Source organism: Oxyura jamaicensis, chromosome 10, assembly GCF_011077185.1.
Source record: "Oxyura jamaicensis isolate SHBP4307 breed ruddy duck chromosome 10, BPBGC_Ojam_1.0, whole genome shotgun sequence".
NCBI classification, from domain to species: Eukaryota; Metazoa; Chordata; class Aves; order Anseriformes; family Anatidae; genus Oxyura; species Oxyura jamaicensis.
The window spans coordinates 17,606,511-17,617,016 of record NC_048902.1 but is presented as its reverse complement, the minus strand read 5'-3'; the positions used below and the strand labels follow the sequence as shown (position 1 = coordinate 17,617,016).

The window sequence follows — 10,506 nt, the reverse complement described above, 5'->3', positions numbered from 1 at the left end:
CCATTTGAAGTATTTTAATATAAAAAACAAAAATAAAATTTAAGATGGTTGACTTCCCAAGTAATTCTCTTCCAGAAACATTCTACTAAACAGACTTGACATTGGGAATGTTTCAAAAAAGCTTTTTTTTTTCTTTTTTTTTCTTTTTTTTCTGGCAAATACGTGTAACTAATGAATTTGCATTCATAAATGTAAGCATTTATATCTGAAATGTGATTAAAGCATTAGATTTGACTCTTCTGCCAAACTGCAGGTCATATAGCATGAATTTTGTGTTTTGAATATTTCATACTTAGAGCAGACTGCTTGCCAGCAAATTATAGACCAAGACTTATTCCCAGAAATTACTTTCTGGTGAAGTTCAAATAATGAATATATGTTTGTGTCTGGGGAGAGGGAGGAAGTTAATTTCACTGGCAGTGTTGTTCACAGCACATTATTTGGGCAAGTAGCCACAGTGAAAACTTTCTTGAATTTCTTCTTTCTCTCTGATTTGTCCCCAGAACACAGAGAACTGGCTGGGTCTTCAGTTAAGGTGCAATTACACCTTAAAGCTTGAGGCAAGACAAGAGAGCAGGATCTGGCAGCACCCCATGGTGGAAGCTGCCTTGTTTTATTCCTAAGTCTCTGTACTGCTAATACACACGAGATAATCATGCCAGAAACACAGCACCTGCAATGTGGTGGCTTTGGTATGGTCAGTGGACAGTGCTGTGGGGTCCTGCTCAGTGACCTGCCCCTGGCAGTGCATCCTCTCAGCACCTGCCCTCACAATCTCTTTCCGTAGCATTTACAGCCAGGCTACCTGCAGAATGTGTGATCTGATGCACTGCCCTTCATGGCAATAACGGGATGTTGTTCTGTTTTCCTTGCAAATTAGAGATCCTCGCCGCTCTTCTGATTCCCTCACAATGCAGGCTTGATAAGAAGAGGCTTCTGGCAAGCTGTGGAAGGTGATCAGTTCCTGGACTGCAGAGCAGCCCTTAGTCAGGTGGGTGCAAGGGAGAGGACAGTGCGTTGTGCTGGGAGGACAGGCTTGGGTGCCAAAGCTAACTCTTAAGCTTGCACCTTAGGCTCGTCCTGCTGCCACAGGTGATGCATTGTCAAACTCCAGCCTCGTTTCCTTACCTAAGGTGTGTATAAAGAGGGATTGGCATCAGGAACAGGTCATTAAGCAATTGAAACTCTAATAGAAAAACATAACCTTATCACAGATTTTTTTTAAAAAACCCTCAGAAAATAGCTCAAATATAAGGTTAATTGGAGCCAGAAATGTCAAACTAATGTAGCAATTTACCCTGGGAGACTGCCCTGGCCTTTGAGTATAGCAATAGTACAGACTACTGAGTAGGATAGTGGAGAAATATAATAGGATTTTATGTAGTCCCCTGTCATATTAAACGTTCTTTGCAATTAATTTCTTGTTGCAATGTTATTTTCACTGACCTATTTTTTTTGACCTCCTACAATCTTTAAGCTACCAAAGTAGGGCATACGGGAATTCACGTTTCTTAAAAAAATAAAAAAAATCTTAACTTATAACACTATCAATATACACATTGCAGTGTAGACTGATATTGAGTCAGAGTGATAAAAAATGCCATTGGCTCATTCTAGAATAGCCTTTTGTCTATGAGCTGTACTGATCCATTCAGGAAAAATGCTTATTTTTGAACAGCTTGTTCAGAAACAAGTGGGAGTTCTCCTGGACTGAGAGTTTGAGGATGTCTGCCCTCTGAATGAAACATGTTAGATGGTCTTCTTTTGTGCCTTCTGGTTCCTGGCTCTTTTTCTTCTTCTGTTATCTGGACTTCAGACTAAGCTAGCTTCATATTGTGATCTTGCCTGGTTAATCCAAAGCTACTGGACTGGATATTAACAAAAATAAATTCCCTAAGTTGTGGAGTAGGCAGGGAATCCTGGTAGATTCCTACTCTTCTGACTCTCACTCAATCCGTTCCACCTTAGCTGGATCAAACATCAAATTTCATTTTTAAGCAAACATTACTGAAGTGCTCTGCTCTCTGTATTTTTATAAAACTTCCACAGTTTACTACAGAAGCAGCTGTATTTCTCTGGAGGCCTTACATTTTCCCGAAGGCATCTCTTTGTCTGAAGGTGTGTGTGGGTGGGATAGTTAAATCCTAAAATAGCTCACTCTAGGGCAGAGTGAAACTTCCATCACAGAGGCAGATAGATGTCTGCTAGAAACAATGCAGGTGGTTTGGGAGGAAAGGGGAGCTACATAATCTCTGGAAGTCCCTTTCACTGCTGTGTTTCTACCATTCAAAATTATGTAAAGTGCTACGCCAGGATAGAACACCTGGTGCCCACCTTTGCAGTCAAGGAGACAGCTCAGAAGAGAGAGCAGTAGAAGCAACAAAACTTCCCAATCTTGAATAAGAACTCTTAGTAAAAGCCCAAGTGTTTTCCAAGCAAGTATCCTTAATATTTTCCCCTGTGGTGGTAAGGATGTATCTATATTTTTAAGTAGAACTGGAACCAAATATCATTGAATCAAAGAAGCCTGCATTAATCAAAGCACATCAAAGAGGTTCCTCATCAGTTGCCTGGAGCAACAGAATCTACAGTGTATCCTCGTTCTTATGCTAAGCTGGAGGAATTCAGAGGAAATAAATTTGTCTCTTTGCTCTCAAATGAACACAGAAATAGTATTTTCAAGGCTTCTTTAATAGTTCAGTGGATTGGTCTGTTTAGCCATCATAATTTCTGAGTCCCAGACCTACAGTTCCTGGGGATGTTTTTCAAATGAAAATCAATCAAACCAAAGTTTAAAACTAAATACGTGGGGGATTTGCCCCTCTTGACAAAGTTATATAGGTGCTTCCCACTCTTAAGTTGTCACTTTCTTTACTCTCTTCCTAGGATATTAAAATGGTACTCCTGTGACTCCTCATTGTCTTGCTACAGATGCAGCATATTCTTAGCTAACAGAAGGAGGAAACAAGTCAGCGAAACAAAGGTGAGTCCCTGGTCAAATAAAAAAAATCCTGCCCTCAGATCAATATTTTCTGATGTTCCCCAGTACAGAAGTTAGGGGTGCTAATAGTTACTGCCTATTTCTAGAAGATCAGTTTCTTACCTAAAACTTACACTCAGTGCAACCATGTGGTTACTCAGGCACAGAAAGGCCTGAAGTTTGAATCTCAACTGGATTGATTCTCACACTTGCTTGAGCAGTTTGCTCACCAGCAAAACCTCTTTGTCCAGCTTGGGGAGTTTCAGGGTAGCATCGATAGATACCCAGACATTTCATGTTGATTGCATCTGCCAGAAATAAAATCCAGCACCACATGAGCGTAGTGATCAACCTGCAGTAACGCTGAGGTTGGAGCTATGTTTTTATGGTTTTCTAGGTCACACGTTCTACACCTCCTTCCTAATGAGTCCCAGAGCATTTGGCAGAATGTGTACCCATGGGCTGAGTCCCCTTCCCCAGCTCAGGGATGGAACGTGTTGGCAATTCAGCAAGAGCAACACTTCACTTCAGTTGTTAAAACAGGAAGTGAAGAACAGGAGTTCTTCAATTGAAACTGCAGGGGGAATTTTAGTGCGGTAGAATTTAATTATCCCAACTGGAATATGGCCAGGATCTTGGAGTTTATAATACCCTCTGCTCTTGCAAAAAGCACCATAGGATCTTTAATGATCACTTGTGGTCAGTGGGCTTCACATCACATCTCAAAGATGGATATTAATCAGAAGTGGAGGTATTTCAGTTCAGATATAACACAAATATATTTGTATGGCCACTGGCTGCAGCCTTCAGGTTCAGGAAGGAATTAAGCAGCCAAGGAGGAGACATCAGTCTTAATGAAAATGATCCCATTGAAATCAATTGACGTGCAGTGGGTGAAGAACAGCTGAGACACACGCTGAAGTACCCATAAGGTAATATTTTGGTACACCAAGTCACCAGCCATTTTCGGTGACCATCAGTATAACATAGTTTTGAAGATGGAATGGAAAAGGTTAACAGCATCCTTTGTACAATAAGGTCAACTCCTGTGGAAATCTGTTTTATGAATTTACCCTGATTTCTGTAATAGTGGAAGCTATGTGCAAATGAGTTGGGAAATGGGTGTAAGTGGCAATATTACATTGTGTTAATTAGCCTGGCACTGACGAACTGTACAAAGCCTGGGAACTTCCACAGCAGGAAAGAGAGCACATCACAGAGAATCCCTTTCGTCACAACTGACTTGTGCCATGGGACTTCAATTAAAAACCAGACCAGGCCACTTTTAATCGCTTTAATGAGAAATTAGTTTTGAAAAAAAAATCTTTGTTAAACTGTCTGTCTACTTTTCTACAGTGCACTTCATCATGATGGTAGATGAGGTGCTAATTATCTGTCTTGGCTGCTTTTCTGAGCACAAGGTTTGTTATTCCATACTGCACCTGTCAGCATAGGCTCTGATGTTTGGGATCAGTGGGCATTACTGTACTACATTTGTAATAAAGAGTAGAGGGCCAATGATCCTGTATGACTATTGTTAAAATGAAGAAAGACTTGCACAGTTCTCCCCATTGGTACATCCCAGTACGTTGGTACTTAGACCATAACGGTATTATCACAGGGAATATCAGTCTGCTACAGGATATTGCCACTTTAACCACCTGAACTGCCTTTTAGTTCCAGTTTCAACTCAGTGTCAAAAATATTACCCCTGTTTAAGATTAATTTGTGACAAAATGTCATATTAATACAGCTATATTTCCCAGGGGATAAATATGGCCTTTTGAAGAGCAGCCATGGCAGAGTGCTATATAGGACTATGGAGAATTATCAACAGGCTTTTGCTTTAGCAAATGTCATGCTACCAGAAGAATGGCGCAGTTTGCGGGTAAGTATAGTGTACGGACTGTTTTATTATAAGAGTGAGGCTATGATATTTTCTTCCTATTAATCCATATCTCATCCCTAATTATATTAGCGCCTCTCAGTGACACCTGATTAAGAATCTGAGGAGGAAACTGTCAGTTGCCTATAAATCCATCAGCATTGTATCTTGTTTATTTTTGGCATTTTAGCTATGTTGGAAGGCTGATGTTTACCTGGAGGTTTGCACATCATTGGTAGAATTCCTTTTGGTTTACACCAACGGGTGTGCACAGTTGAGCCCTATGTGATGCTGAGGAGTTTGCTTTTAAGCAGCTAAATCCAGCACCAGTAGTAAGCAACTATAATTCCAGTGAAACCAATAACAGCTGCACCTGCATGTGCTAAGGCTGACTTTGGAACAGTACATCAGGTATTCTCTTTGTACCGAAGTAGAATAAACTTTGTATTTCATTGCACCTTCGGTACCTGTAGTATGCCTTGGATATGTCTGAGCTATTGAAAACAAACTTCTTAACAGCCCTCAGATGTAAAGAAAGGGAAGATGAAAAAAAGTCCTAAAACTAATCTCTTGCCTCACAGCATTCCACCAAGATGACTCAGAAAATGACAAGGGAACCAAACTGCAAATTAGGCTCTAGTGTTTGTTGAAGACATTTGCCACTGGTAAAAATGAGTTATTGAAACAGTAAAGCTGAGGACTTCAGAGAAACTTTGATTGACAACAATAATTACAGCTATTCTTGTTCCTGTAAGAAATTCAGCACAAGCTAGGCGTAATAAGTGTATGAAAATGATATTCTAAATCTGAGCAGAAGAAGATACAGGTCCAAACTGTTTGTGTCTTCTGTACAAATGTCTGTGCATTTTTATGTGTTAAAAGTAGCAGGAGCTACCAGGCAGGTGTGTAAATGTGCTTTGCATGACTAGCCAGCTAATTACTGAATATTTTCTAAACAAGCCTCCGTGAATGCAGGCTGTCTTGCATCGGTGGTGTTCAGTCCAGTGAAAGATTTTGGGTTTGTCACCCAAGCCACGCTGTGTTGCAGCAAGGTCAGGCTTGGCAGAGCAGATACAGTTCATGGTCTTCTGCCTGCCTTCTGTATCCTGTCTCTAGAAGAGACACCTCATGATTGTTTGAGCCTCATACAAGCACTTCCAGAGTGGTCAAATGATTTATTTTATATCTGGAGATAACAAAGTGTTTGGAGCTTGAGCTTTCTCCTAGGCAAAGAGGGGAGAGAGCTGAAGAGCGCTGTCTTCTGTATCTGCATGCAGCCTGTGGCCTCAGGTGGGGAAGTGCTGCAAAGACCTAGAGGTAGGAGCTCTTCTTTGTGGCTATCTGGGCCTGCTAACATCTGACATGTGCATGTTTCCAAACATTGTACTGTACTAGACCGTACAGGGATAGGTGCAAAAGGGCCAGGAGTACTTCAGGCTCTGATGCTCTTATGTGTCTGTGTCATCTAATGCTGTGGAAGTCTAACATACGAGAATATAAAACAAGTCTTTTGTAGCCACTGCCTTTTGTTTTTATCTCTCTAATTTGATGTCTGCCTACTATTGCCTTCTCCTGCTGTTGCAGTTATGCTTGTTACCAGAAGACCCCGTATCCCTCCCAACCCTCTCACACAGTGAAAGCAGGCTTGCAGCTGCACTTTGCTAGCAAGCAGCTCCAATTGCTCCACCAGATGTTTCTGCTGCGAGGAGATCACTTTCCCTCTTCCCACTCCTGGTCTGAGATCTGGATTCGTTTTATGACACCAGACACAGTGTGGAAGAAGGCAGCACTGTAGCTAACCCTTCTTTCAAGGCCGCAGCAGTGCAAAGAAAGGGACTAGAGCACTGGTTGGTTTTATTGAACCCATCAGAACGTGTTGCTGGGAATTATTTAGTAGGGTTCACATTCACAGGAAAAGGGGAAATATGAAGTTAGTCAATCCACAAGTGCAGAGAAAGAGTTAAATTAGTGGGGGAAAAGAAAAAAAAATAAAAGAAAAAAAATCCTTAATGCTGAAGAAAGATTATGCTGGCTTACTTATCAGGTTCATGCTGAGCCCAGTCGTAATTGGAATGTACCCTTTGTAAAGTTTATTGGGTCCTGGGGCAGCTTGTTACTGAACCGGTCAATTAATCTATTTTTTTTTTAATGAGTTAGGGGATTTCCTTTTGTGGAAAATCACCAGGAAACCTGACCAAATGCCCACAGCTTGGGGAAAGCGTGGCCTTAACATATAGAAAACCTTCCTCCACAATTAGGAGAGGAAATAGACACCTCCCCTTATGGGCTGCACATTTGACCAATCCAGGGACAAAATAGATGGGATTTCACCATTGACTTACAGGTTGTCGAGGGAGGATCACCATGAAACAAGATTACTTGAATGCAGCTTGGTGTTGAAGGAAATAAAACTGTTGAGTCTCCCTGCTGAGAGACAAATGATTTCCATTTAAAAACCTGTTTGTTCCATGCTGTAACTCCCAATGTAGCAATAATTAATGATATCAGAAGGTTACGAAAGACATTCTGTTGTGCTTGCTCTGTTCTAGGCATGAAATTGGATTAACATGAAGATAAACTTAGACTTTAAATCTGTTAAGGAAATCAGTAATTATGTCAAAATTCACAAATATTAATCTTTTTAAGTGTGTCAGGATGCTGTTCATCTATCACCAAAACATCCTGCCTTGTCAGAATTCTGTTGAAAGGTTAATTTCTTAAAATACTTGGAATTTCAATAAGAGAATATTGTGAAGATGCAGCTTATTGAATAAAGAAAAACAACCTCACCTCCGGAAACGTGGTTATTTCTATTTCAGTGGCATCCAGCCAGTACCCTCTCATGAGAAAGAATCAATTTGCAAGGTATTGAGTAAACCCTCGGGCTCTGCCTTGGAGAGGTGACCACCCATGAAAACAACTGACATGAAAAGACCACAAGGTATGACAGTGAATACTTATTAAACGTGTACCTTTGCTGCAAATGAGCACGTGGAAACACTGTTGGCTTTAGGGGCAAGCAATGGGGGCAATTATAAAGTCTCTGAAATAAAGTTTAGTAGACGCTCACTGGGTGATTAGAAGGGGAAGGGACTCCAAGTTTTATCTTAAACATTTCATGAGTCCGATATTGGCCCTGATTCTACTGTAGCTAGTTTTAATCTAGCTGTTTTAGTAATTACAGAGGTGAAACAGTTGCGTGAATGTGTGCTTTGCTACAGCCTGCAATGAAGCCTGCTCAGTTGATGCTTTGTTGCTACTGATTCTCATGAGATGGAAACTCAGCTGGGTATGTCTATGTAAGTTGCAGTCATACCTTCCCATTGCAATTTAGCTATACCCTAAGGGAACATGTTAGCTTTGAGTGCCCATTTAATTAAGTAGCCTGGTAGTACGATTGTAGTAGAAGTAGAAAAAATAACCGTCAGTGATGGATTCCATTCTCTGTGGAAATGGAGTTAGTGAGCACCTGTATAAATCTATTCAGAGTGGTCCTCAATACCTTCTACCATGAAACTTTCATCTAAAACCCTTTGAGATTTAGAGATATGTGGTCCAAGAATTACAGTAATTTCATTCTTGCTTAATTTGTTTGAAAATGAGGGCTGAACATACCTTAGAGAAAATGGGGTTTTCAGATCCGGAAGATGGTTAGAAGCTGAGAAATTGGCTCCTGTAGGCATGTGTTGTTGGGGCATCACAGAGATGGCATCATCCAAAAGATTGGCAAGTCTTTTATCAAAATGTAAGCTTGCTTTTGTGCACAATGCTGGCAAAAAGAGAGGGTGTGTGTAGCAGCAAGCGTGCATCACATGCACAACCTAAGGTGAAGGCTAACAGAAAACTTCAGTATTTTCCCGAGCAGGTCTCAAAGCAGATGTGATACCAATATTCCAAAAATCTGGAATGTTTTGACATTAGGTAGAAAAAACATTATAATAAGGAAATATGTTTGCAAACATTGACCATTTTAAATGTGGTTCATAAATTAAAGGCTTTCAATGTATATGCTGCCTATATCCAGACTTTTAAGAAAAGTCAACAGTGAAAAAGAGTATGTAACCTCCACCAATGTTTCTTTATTGACCAGAATTGGTTTCTTAGCACTTCAAAATTTCTTATTCTGCTTTACTGCACATAAAGTTAACTCCATCTAGGAGTTACAGAATCTAATTGCTCTACTCTAAAAAAAACAACCTTTCACCGTTTGGAAAATGGTCATCAAATCATGTGCTTCTCTTTCCTAGATGAGCTGTCATATTTGTAAACTGGAAGGAGAAGGGCGTGAAGGTAGAGAGTGGCCGTGGATGTATTTTCAACTTGTCTGTGGAGACAGGCATCTCCCATTCAGCAGGATGGTCTTTGCGTCTGGCTGACCTATAGACAGAATGTGTCTCTTGCATTTTCCGACCCAAGCTGTTAAACCAGCACAGCTCAGTGCTATGGCATGCTGTCTTACTGGTAAGTTGGGGATTTCTGCACTGTGCCCTCTGTAGACATAAGTCATAAGTGTCTTGGCTAAGATCATATGGGTAGTGTGTGATTGGAAGGAAAATTAAACACAGGCTTAATCTTTGGTGATAATCACAAAACATTCCTTGCTGTTGTTGACTTGAGTGAGAGCTGCAAAGTGTTTGTGTGGGGGAGATAATTAAGTTCCTAATGTTTATAAAATATCCAATCTGTTTTATATAAAAAGGATTCTATGATGACCAAGTCAGACATAAAGAGGTTGTCTCATTATTTTTCATTTTATTATTATCTACTTCTCTTTACCAATTTCTTTTTCATTTTTTCCTATGCCTCTCTTTCTTTATCATAGGCTGCTTGCATGGGCTTAGCCATAAAATCATCTCTCTGTGAAAGAAACATCCTTCTATTGATTGTGTCTATTTTTTATGATGACTTTTACTTTGAATTTATTTAACAATACTCTACTTCTTTCCTTTCACTACATTGTAACTGCTCCTTCCTGTGTCATTTGGAACTGGCCAAAGTTGGCAGATCTCAAATTTCTTTTTCCTCTTTGAAATGTGCAGATTCTTTCTCCTTCAGTGATAATGGGCATTGTGTTTCCTTAGAAATATTTTTGGGGGCCTATTATTTCTCAGCCACTTCAGTTGGCAAACTGAAGGCTTGGAAACAAATTAGCTTGGATGGCAGCCCAAGCTGTCAAAATGAGCCTTCCATTCATTACTGAATCATCCACCTCCTGCATTTAGATCTTCAGTCCCACTTTTCCAGTAAGCTTCTCAGTTGAGTTCTTGGAATTCTTTTTTTCTGTCACTTTTGAACTCACTACTCCAGTCTACTTCACTTACGACCACACAGCAAAGCTACTTCCCCATTATCTGGAAGTAATGAACTAATAATGCCAGTATAGAGGGCACAGCTGGGCATCATTTTTGGTAGAAGACATTAAAATTATATTTTCCTCACATATTATTTCTATATGAGTTCCCTGAGTCTGAGGCCTTGATCACTTTGTCAGGCAAGAAATTCCAGGTAGGAAAACTGATTCCTACACGGTTATCGTTAAAATCTTATTATTAGTCTTGCTCTGAAAAGTTCTGGGGATGAGGTAGGAAGATCTGACATCCTTTATATAGTTATGTATAGTTATCCTTAAGTATTCTCCCCC

The 10,506-nt window shown here is 40.2% G+C and overlaps 1 long non-coding RNA gene across 1 annotated transcript; it reads left to right on the top strand.

Annotated features, from left to right (window-relative positions):
- Window positions 1-6,117: 6,117 nt before the first annotated feature.
- LOC118172345 lies at window positions 6,118-9,583 on the top strand. The gene is made up of 3 exons (XR_004753652.1): window positions 6,118-6,182; window positions 7,685-7,806; window positions 9,113-9,583. It is a non-coding gene; the product is annotated as an uncharacterized LOC118172345 (long non-coding RNA).
- The last annotated feature ends 923 nt before the right edge of the window (window positions 9,584-10,506 follow it).